The sequence below is a fragment of the Dendrobates tinctorius genome, unplaced genomic scaffold (assembly GCF_039654945.1).
Source record: "Dendrobates tinctorius isolate UK_male_01 unplaced genomic scaffold, ASM3965494v1 ptg000054l, whole genome shotgun sequence".
In the NCBI taxonomy this organism is placed as follows: domain Eukaryota; kingdom Metazoa; phylum Chordata; class Amphibia; order Anura; family Dendrobatidae; genus Dendrobates; species Dendrobates tinctorius.
Window position 1 is genome coordinate 1,659,188 of NW_027361722.1, and position 12,301 is coordinate 1,671,488.

At 48.5% G+C, this 12,301-nt stretch overlaps 1 protein-coding gene across 8 annotated transcripts in view; it reads left to right on the forward strand.

Moving 5' to 3' along the window:
- Positions 1-12,301, forward strand: part of STXBP5L (syntaxin binding protein 5L) — a 340,555-nt gene that overhangs the window by 52,156 nt on the left and 276,098 nt on the right. The gene's annotated exons all lie outside the window — the stretch shown is intronic.

Genomic DNA, 12,301 nt, shown 5'->3' on the forward strand with positions numbered 1-12,301 from the left:
ATCGTCATTACTCACCAGCTTCACTGAGCAGGTCTGTGATTCACCCCTGAAGAACTCCTGCAAAAAGGAAATGTTCACTTTTTTTTGTTTTGATATGTTGTAGCCACAGTTTAGTAGTTTTGATGCAGTAAGGGTCCGTGATCTTAGTCCGCACTAGTCAATGTGAAAACAAGGCAGAAGCGTCCTACCATCTCCGAGAGCGAGCAGAGCAATGTATGGACTCAGAAGAAAGTGTTCAGGTCTGCATATCCGCATTGTGATGTACAGTAGCATGTTAGTCAATAGAAGAAAAAAAAACACTGTGCAGACGCTGCGGATTTTTCCGTGCGGTTTTCTTGTGGTTCAAAATATGCAGCATGTCACTTTTGTGCGGTTTTCCACCTGCTCCATTCTCCAAATCCGCAGGGGGAAATCCGCAGGGGAAAACTGCAAGAAAAAAGGAAGAAATCCGCAGGAAAAATGCAGGTCATTAGAGCTGCGGATTTCTTCAATTCTGCGCGGAAAAATCCGCAGGGCAAAAAAGTACGTCTGCACTTAGCCTGATTCTCACTACTGCAGACTACGCCCACACTGACACCGCACGTACCCACTACTGCAGACTAAGCCCACACTGACACCGCACAATACCCACTACTGCAGACTAAGCCCACACTGACACCGCACAGTGCCTTCTGCTGTGCCCACACTGACACAGCACAATACCCACTACTGCAGGCTGTGCCCACACTGACACCACGCAGTACCTACTGCTGTGCCCACACTGACACCACACAATACCCATTACTGCAGACTGCGCCCACACTGACACCGCACGGTACCCACTACTGCAGACTAAGCCCACACTGACACCGCACAATACCCACTACTGCAGGCTGTGCCCATACTGACACCACACAGTACCTACTGCTGTGCTCACACTGACACCACACAATACCCACTACTGCAGGCTGCGCCCACACTGACACCATTCAGTACCCACTGCTGTGCCCACACTGACACCGCACAGTAGCAAGTACTGCGCCCACACTGACACCGCACAGTACCCACTACTGCCCCACACTGACACCACACAATACCCACTACTGCAGACTGCGCCCACACTGACACCGCACGGTACCCACTACTGCAGACTAAGCCCACACTGACACCTCACAATACCCACTACTGCAGACTAAGCCCACACTGACACCGCACAGTGCCTTCTGCTGTGCCCACACTGACACAGCACAATACCCACTACTGCAGGCTGTGCCCACACTGACACCACACAGTACCTACTGCTGTGCCCACACTGACACCACACAATACCCATTACCTCAGACTGCGCCCACACTGACACCGCACGGTACCCACTACTGCAGACTAAGCCCACACTGACACCGCACAATACTCACTACTGCAGGCTGTGCCCATACTGACACCACGCAGTACCTACTGCTGTGCCCACACTGACACCACACAATACCCACTACTGCAGGCTGCGCCCACACTGACACCATTCAGTACCCACTGCTGTGCCCACACTGACACCGCACAGTAGCAAGTACTGCGCCCACACTGACACCGCACAGTACCCACTACTGCCCCACACTGACACCACACAATACCCACTACTGCAGACTGCGCCCATACTGACACCGTACAGTACCCACTACTGCAGACTAAGCCCACACTGACGCCACGCAGTACCTACTGCTGTGCCCACACTGACACCGCACAGTAGCCAGTACTGCGCCCACACTGTCACCATGCAGTGCCTACTGCTGTGCCCACACTGACACCGCACAATACCCACTACAGCAGGCTGTGCCCACACTGACACCACGCAGTACCCACTACTGCAGGCTGCGCCCACACTGACACCACGCAGTACCCACTACTTCAGGCTGCGCCCACACTGACACCACGCAGTACCCACTACTTCAGGCTGCGCCCACACTGACACCACTCAGTACCCACTGCTGTGCCCACACTGACACCGCACAGTAGCCAGTACTGCGCCCACACTGACACCGCACAGTACCCACTGTTGTGCCCACACTGACACCGCACAGTACCCACTACTGCCCCACACTGAAGAATAGAAACCACTTGTATTTTCATAGTGAGACTAAATCTATTCACGTGTAAAGTGTTACTGTCCATGGATAATAGAAGCAGGTGAAATATCCAGGAATCTTCTGTCCTCGCTACGTCCTGATCCCTCGGGGGCCGGATTATTGGAATCTAATGTGATACTGGCTTTTCTTTGTGTCTCCTCCGCTCGTCAGAGGCTCATCTGTCATAATGAAGCCATATATCTTCTGCAGAGAGTGATGTCTGTGACACACACAGTACCCACCACTGCCCCACACTGACACTGCACAATACCTACTACTGCAAACTGCGCCCACACTGACACCACACAATACCCACTACTGCAGGCTGTGCCCACACTGACACCATGCAGTACCTACTGCTGCAGGCTGCACGCCTGCGCCCACACTGACACCGCACAATACCCACTACTGCAGGCTGCACCCACACTGACACCACACAATACCCACTAGTGCAGGCTGCACGCCTGCACCCACACTGACACTGCACAGTACCCACTACTGCATGCTGCGCCCACACTGACACCACGCAGTACCTACTGCTGTGCCCTCACTGACACCACACAATACCCACTACTGCAGGCTGTGCCCACACTGACACCATGCAGTACCTACTGCTGTGCCCACACTGACACCGCACAATACCCACTACTGCAGGCTGCACCCACACTGACACCACGCATTACCTACTGCTGTGCCCACACTGACACCGCACAATACCCACTACTGCAGGCTGCACCCACACAGACACCACGCATTACCTACTGCTGTGCCCACACTGACACCGCACAATACCCACTACTGCAGGCTGTGCCCACACTGACACCATGCAGTACCTACTGCTGTGCCCACACTGACACCGCACAATACCCACTACTGCAGGCTGCACCCACACTGACACCACGCAGTACCTACTGCTGTGCCCACACTGACAGCGCACAATACCCACTACTGCAGGCTGCACCCACACTGACACCACGCATTACCTACTGCTGTGCCCACACTGACACCGCACAATACCCACTACTGCAGGCTGTGCCCACACTGACACCATGCAGTACCTACTGCTGTGCCCACACTGACACCGCACAATACCCACTAGTGCAGGCTGCACGCCTGCACCCACACTGACACTGCACAGTACCCACTACTGCAGGCTGCGCCCACACTGACACCACGCAGTACCTACTGCTGTGCCCACACTGACACCACACAATACCCACTACTGCAGGCTGCGCCCACACTGACACCACGCACCTACTGCTGTGCCCACACTGACACCGCACAATACCCACTACTGCAGGCTGCACGCCTGCACCCACACTGACACTGCACAGTACCCACTACTGCATGCTGCGCCCACACTGACACCACGCAGTACCTACTGCTGTCCCCACACTGACACCACACAATACCCACTACTGCAGGCTGCACCCACACTGACACTGCACAGTACCCACTACTGCATGTGCGCCCACACTGACACCACGCAGTACTTACTGCTGTGCCCACACTGACACCGCACAGTACCCACTGCTGTGCCCACACTGACACTGCACAGTACCCACTGCTGTGCCCACACTGACACTGTACAGTACCCACTGCTGTGCCCACACTGACACCGCACACTACCCACTGCTGTGATCACACTGACACCGCACAGTACCCACTACTGCCCCACACTGACACCGCACAGTACCCACTGTTGTTCCCACACTGACATCGCACAGTACCCACTGTTGTTCCCACATTGACACCGCACAGTACCCACTGCTGTGATCACACTGACACCGCACAGTACCCACTACTGCCCTACACTGACATCGCACAGTACCCACTACTGCCCCACACTGACATCGCACAGTACCCACTACTGCCCCACACTGAAGAATAGAAACCACTTGTATTTTCATAGTGAGACTAAATCTATTCATGTGTAAAGTGTTACTGTCCATGGATAATAGAAGCAGATGAAATATCCAGGAATCTTCTGTCCTCGCTACGTCCTGATCCCTCGGGGGCCGGATTATTGGAATCTAATGTGATACTGGCTTTTCTTTGTGTCTCTCCTCCGCTCGTCAGAGGTTCATCTGTCATAATGAAGCCATATATCTTCTGCAGAGAGTGATGTCTGTGCCCCTCATTCTGGAACAGATTCTCATTTGTAGTGTTCTTATGAAGGGACTATATTTTATATTTTGGCATTAATGGACGAACCGTAGACTCCACAGTATTGTCTGCAGTCAGTGACGCCGCACAGTATTGTAATATAGGGATACTCTACACTAGAGAATGCCTTTCTTTTAGAAGAGGCCCCGAGGATAAGGTGATCAGAACCCTGAGCGGACTGTAGACCCCGCTGTGCCCTGCACTCCCCTGCTGTGGAGCTATAGCTGTATTTTACAGTGTGTGACCCCCTGAGTGGGACCCCCTGAGTGGGAGTGGGTCCACCCTTTTGTGAGCCTCACTTTCCTGCTGTGCAGGTATAGCTGTATATTACGGTGTGTGACCCACTAAGTGGGACCCCGCTGTGCCCCGCACTCCCCTGCTGTGCAGCTATAACTGTATATTATATATTACAGTGTGTAACCCCCTGAGTGGGACCCCTGTGGACCCCGCTGTGACCCACACTCCCCTGCTGTGCAGCTATAACTGTATATTATATATTACAGTGTGTAACCCCCTGAGTGGGACCCCCTGAGTGGGTTCACCCTGATGTGAGCCTCACTGTCCTGCTGTGCAGGTATAGCTGTATATTACAGTGTGTGACCCCCTGAGTGGGAGTTCGTTCACCCTGATGTGAGCCTCACTCTCCTGCTGTGCAGGTATAGCTGTATATTACAGTGTGTGACCCCCTGAGTGGGAGTTCGTTCACCCTGATGTGAGCCTCACTCTCCTGCTGTGCAGGTATAGCTGTATATTACAGTGTGTGACCCACTAAGTGGGACCCCTGTGGACCCCGCTGTGCCCCGCACTCCCCTGCTGTGCAACTATAACTGTATATTATATATTACAGTGTGTAACCCCCTGAATGGGACCCCTGTGGACCCCGCTGTGACCCACACTCCCCTGCTGTGCAGTTATAGTTATGTACAGGGGTATGTAAAAGTTGGTACACCCCTGCTCAAAATTACTGTTATTGTGACCAGTTAAGCAACTTGAAGATGAAATGATCTCTACAAGGCTTAAAGTAACAGATGACACATTTCCTTTGTATTTTAGGCAAAAAAATATATGTAGTCATTTTTTACATTTTAAAAATTACAAAAAGGAAAATGGGCCTATGCAGAAGTTTAGGCACCCTTGGAGCTTTGTGTGCTCAGATAACTTTGACCAAGGTTTCAGACCTTAATCAGCGTGGTAGGGTTATGGCTCGGTCACCATCATCATTAGGAAAGACCAGGAGATGCAAATTTCCCAGCTTTATAAAAACCCAGCCTCCTCTAACTTTGTACCAAAAACCAGCAGCCATGGGTTCTTTTAACCAGTTACCTAGCACTCTGAAAATGAAAATGGTGGAGGCCCACAAAGCAGAAGATCATAAGAAGATAGAAAAGAGTTTTAAAGTTGTCCTTTCCTCAGCAGGAAATGTAATTAAGAATTGGCAGTTACCAGGAATAGTGGAGGTCAAGATAACGTCTGGAAGACCAAGCAAAATTTCAGTGAGAGCTACTTGTTGTATTGCTAGAGAGGCAAATCAGAACCCCCACTTGACTGCAAAAGACCTTCAGAAAGCTATAGCAGACTCTTGAGCTGTGGTACATTGTTCTACAGGGATGTACATAGAAATCATGGGGCCTCATAGCAAAGGTTCTAATTGGACCCCCTGTCATCACCACCCCACCCCCCCCCGCCAAAAAAAAAAAAAAAATGTCAAGGTCGTAGAATAGCATATCTCATAAAGGAACTACATACAGAATAATGGCCCCCAATAGCCCTCCAAACAGTATAATGGCCCCCACACAGCCCTCCACACAGTATGATGGACCCCACACAGACCTTCATACTGTATAATTGCTTTCATACAGTATAATGCCCTCCACATAGCCCTTCAAATATGATAATGGCCCCACATAGTATAATGAGCCCCATATGGTCCTCCATATGGTACAATATATAATACATATAGTATAATGCACTCTCGATGGTCCTCCATTAAATATAATGCACCCCCATGATCCTCCATACAATAAAATGCACCCCCCATGTTCCTCCATACAATATAATTCACTCTCCATGGCCCTTCTTACAATATAATGCACCACCATGGTCCTCCATACAATATATTGCACTCCCTATGGTCCTCCATACAATATAATATACTCTCCATGGTCCTCCATACAATATAATGCGCCACCCATGGTCCTCCATACAATATAATGCACTCTCCATACAATATAATATACTCTCCTTGGTCCTCCATACAGTATAATGTGCCACCCATGGTCCTCCTTACAATATAATGCACTCTCCTTGGTCCTCCAGACAATATAATGCACTCTCCATGGTCCTTCATACAATATAATGCACCCCCCATGGTTTCCCATATAATATAATGTTTCCCCACTGTCCTCCATACAATGTAATGCACCCCGCATAGTTCTCCATAAAATATAATGCACCCCCATGGTCCTTCACACAATATAATGCACCCCCTTGGTCTTCCATACAATATAATGCATTCTCCATGGTCCTCCATACAGTATAATGCACCACCCATGGTCCTCCATACAGTATAATGCACCCCCCATTATCCTCCATACAGTATAATGCACCCTTCATGGTCCTCCATACAACATAATGCACTCCCCATGGTCCTCCATATAGTGTAATGTACCCCCCATGATCCTCAATACAATATAATGCACCCCCCATGGTCATACAGTATAATGCTCCCCCCATGATCCTCCATACAGTATAATGCACCCTCCATGGTCTTCCATACAGTATAGTGCACTCCCCATGGTCATCCACACAGTATAATGCACCCTCCATGGTCCTCCATACAGTATAATGCACCCTCCATGGTCATCCACACAGTATAATGCACCCCCCATGAGCCTCCATACAGTATAATGCACCCTCCATTGTCCTCCATACAGTATAATGCACCCTCCATCGTCCTCCATACAATATAATGCATTCCCCATGGTCCTCCATACAGTGTAATGCACCCCCCATGATCTTCCATACTGTATAATGCACTCCCCATGGTCAACCATACAGTATAATGCACTCACCATGATCCTCCATACAGTATAATGCACCCCCATGGTCCTCCATACAGTATAATGCACTCCCCATGGTCATCCATACAGTATAATTCACTCACCATGATCCTCCATATAGTATAATGCACCCCCCATGGTCCTCCATACAATATAATGCATTCTCCATGGTCCTCCATACAATATAATGCACCCTCATGATCCTCAACACAGTATAATGCACCCCCCATAGTCCTCCATACAGTATAATACACCCCCATGGTCCTCCATACAGTATAATGCACCCCCCATGGTCCTCTATACCGTATAATGCACCCCCCATGGTGTTTAGCTTGGGTATATATTACAGTGCATGACCCCCCCCGAGCACTGTGGGCCCTGCTGTGACCCCGACTCTCTTGTGTATGGCTATGAGTGTATATTACAGTGTATGATCCCCCCTTTCCTCCCGGTAGGACTGTGGACCCCGCTGTCACCCCCCATTCTCTGGTGTACGGCTATAGGTGTATATTATAGTGTATGATCCCCCCTCCCCGGGAGCACTGTGGACCCCAACGCTCTGGTGTACGGCTATAGGTGTACATTACAGTGTATGACCCCACGGGAGGACTGTGGACCCCGCTGTGACCCCCACTCTCTGTTGTATGGCCATATGTGTATATTTCAGTGTATGACCCCCCCGGTATCACTGTGGTCCCCGCTGTGACCCCCCACTTTCTGGTGTATGGCCATATGGGTCTATTACAGTGTATGACCCCCCTCCCCGGGAGCACTGTGGACCCCGCTGTGACCCCAACTCTCTGGTGTACGGCTATAGGTGTAGATTACAGTGTATGACCCCACGGGAGGACTGTGGACCCCACTGTGACCCCCACTCTCTGTTGTATGGCTATATGTGTATATTTCAGTGTATGACCCCCCCGGTAGCACTGTGCACCCCGCTGTGACCCCCACTCCCTGGTGTACAGCTATAGGTGTGGATTACAGTGTATGACCCCCCCAGGATCACTGTGGACCCCGCTGTCACCCACACTCCCTGTACGACTATACAGTTGTGGCCAAAAGTATTGACACCCCTGCAATTCTGTCAGATAATACTCAATTTCTTCCTGAAAATGATTGCAAACACAAATTCTTTGTTATTATTATCTTCATTTAATTTGTCTTAAATGAAAAAACACAAAAAGAATTGTCCTAAAGCCAAATTGGATATAATTCCACACGAAACATAAAAAAAAGGGTGGACAAAAGTATTGGCACTGTTCGAAAAATCCTGTGATGCTTCTCTAATTTGTGTAATTAACAGCACCTGTAACTTACCTGTGGCACCTAACAGGTGTTGGCAATAACTAAATCACACTTGCAGCCAGGTGACATGGATTAAAGTTGACTCAACCTCTGTCCTGTGTCCTTGTGTGTACCACATTGAGCATGGAGAAAAGAAAGAAGACCAAAGAACTGTCTGAGGACTTGAGAAACCAAATTGTGAGGAAGCATGAGCAATCTCAAGGCTACAAGTCCATCTCCAAAGACCTGAATGTTCCTGTGTCTACCATGCGCAGTGTCATCAAGAAGTGTAAAGCCCATGGCACTGTGGCTAACCTCCCTAGATGTGGACGGAAAAGAAAAATTGACAAGAGATTTCAACGCAAGATTGTGCGGATGTTGGATAAAGAGCCTCGACTAACATCCAAACAAGTTCAAGCTGCCCTGCAGTCCGAGGGTACAACAGTGTCAACCCGTACTATCCGTCGGCGTCTGAATGAAAAGGGACTGTATGGTAGGAGACCCAGGAAGACCCCACTTCTTACCCCGAGACATAAAAAAGTCAAGCTGGAGTTTGCCAAAACTTACCTGAAAAAGCCTAAAACGTTTTGGAAGAATGTTCTCTGGTCAGATGAGACAAAAGTAGAGCTTTTTGGGCAAAGGCATCAACATAGAGTTTACAGGAGAAAAAAAGAGGCATTCAAAGAAAAAACACGGTCCCTACAGTCAAACATGGCGGAGTTTCCCTGATGTTTTGGGGTTGCTTTGCTGCCTCTGGCACTGGACTGCTTGACCGTGTGCATGGAATTATGAAGTCTGAAGACTACCAACAAATTTTGCAGCATAATGTAGGGCCCAGTGTGAGAAAGCTGGGTCTCCCTCAGAGGTCATGGGTCTTCCAGCAGGACAATGACCCAAAACACACTTCAAAAAGCACTACAAAATGGTTTGAGAGAAAGCACTGGAGACTTCTAAGGTGGCCAGCAATGAGTCCAGACCTGAATCCCATAGAACACCTGTGGAGAGATCTAAAAATGGCAGTTTGGAGAAGGCACCCTTCTAATATCAGGGACCTGGAGCAGTTTGCCAAAGAAGAATGGTCTAAAATTCCAGCAGAGCATTGTAAGAAACTCATTGATGGTTACCGGAAGCGGTTGGTCGCAGTTATTTTGGCTAAAGGTTGTGCAACCAAGTATTAGGCTGAGGGTGCCAATACTTTTGTCTGGCCCATTTTTGGAGTTTTGTGTGAAATGATCAATGTTTTGCTTTTTGCTTCATTCTCTTTTGTGTTTTTTCATTTAAGACAAATTAAATGAAGATAATAATACCAAAGAATTTGTGTTTGCAATCATTTTCAGGAAGAAACTGAGTATTATCTGACAGAATTGCAGGGGTGTCAATACTTTTGGCCACAACTGTAGGTGTGTATATTACAGTGTATGATCCTCCGGGAGCGCTGTGGACCCGCTGTAACCCCCACTCCCAGCTGTGCAGTTATAGGTGCATGTGACCCCTCTATTTTGGAGTCTTCATGTAGGGGTGTAGGACGGGGCCGCTGGTCTGAAGTGCTCAGGAAGGAGCAGTGCAGCCCGGTCTATTAGTAATCAGATCACGCTCTGGGTGCAGTGCAGATCCCGCTCCCTCCTCATAATCCCACCATAATGATTTCTTCTTGTATCACCTCTGAGTACCTGACTTTGGAAGCCGCGCGGCCATATATGTATATCGTATACTGCTCCTGTCTGTGTGTAATCATACAGATCATACATCACACATACAGGGGCCTGCAATTGTACAGATCATACATCACACATACAGGGGCCTGCAATCATACAGATCGTACATCACACATACATACAGCGGCCTGCAATCATACAGATCGTACATCACACATACATACAGCGGCCTGCAATCATACAGATTGTACATCACACATACATACAAGGGCCTGCAATCATACAGATCATACATCACACATACATATAGCGGCCTGCAATTATACATCACACATACATACAGGGGCCTGCAATCATACAGATCGTACATCACACATACATACAGGGGCCTGCAATCATACAGATCATACAACACACATACATACAGTGGCCTGCAATCATACAGATCATACATCACACATACAGGGGCCTGCAATCATACAGATCGTACATCACACATACATACAGCGGCCTGCAATCATACAGATCGTACATCACACGTACATACAGCAGCCTGCAATCATACAGATCGTACATCACACATACATACAGTGGCCTGCAATCATACAGATTATACATCACACATACAGGGGCCTGCAATCATACAGATCATACATCACACATACAGGGGCCTGCAATCATACAGATCATACATCACACGTACATACAGCGGCCTGCAATCATACAGATCATACATCACACATACAGGGGCCTGCAATCATACAGATCATACATCACACATACAGGGGCCTGCAATCATACAGATCATACATCACACATACAGCGGCCTGCAATCATACAGATCATACATCACACATACAGGGGCCTGCAATCATACAGATCGTACATCACACGTACATACAGGGGCCTGCAATCATACAGATCATACAACACACATACATACAGGGGCCTGCAATCATACAGATCATACTACACACATACATACAGTGGCCTGCAATCATACAGATCGTACATCACACGTACATACAGGGGCCTGCAATCATACAGATCATACAACACACATACAGGGGCCTGCAATCATACAGATCATACAACACACATACAGGGGCCTGCAGTCATACAGATCATACATCACACGTACATACAGCGGCCTGCAATCATACAGATCGTACATCACACGTACATACAGGGGCCTGCAATCATACAGATCATACAACACACATACATACAGGGGCCTGCAATCATACAGATCATACTACACACATACATACAGTGGCCTGCAATCATACAGATCGTACATCACACGTACATACAGGGGCCTGCAGTCATACAGATCATACAACACACATACAGGGGCCTGCAATCATACAGATCATACAACACACATACAGGGGCCTGCAATCATACAGATCATACAACACACATACAGGGGCCTGCAGTCATACAGATCATACATCACACGTACATACAGCGGCCTGCAATCATACAGATCGTACATCACACATACATACAGGGGCCTGCAATCATACAGATCATACATCACACATACAGCGGCCTGCAATCATACATAATACATACATACAGCGGCCTGCAATCATACAGATCATACTGTACATCACACATACATACAGGGGCCTGCAATCATACAGATCATACAACACACATACAGGGGCCTGCAATCATACATAATACATACAGCGGCCTGCAATCATACAGATCATGCTGTACATCACACATACATACGGGGGCCTGCAATCATACAGATCATACAACACACATACATACAGAGGCCTGCAATCATACAGATCATACTACACACATACAGGGGCCTGCAGTCATACAGATCATACATCACACGTACATACAGCGGCCTGCAATCATACAGATCGTACATCACACATACATACAAGGGCCTGCAATCATACAGATCATACATCACACATACAGGGGCCTGCAATCATACATAATACATACATACAGCGGCCTGCAATCATACAGATCATACTGTACATCACACATACATACGGGGGCCTGC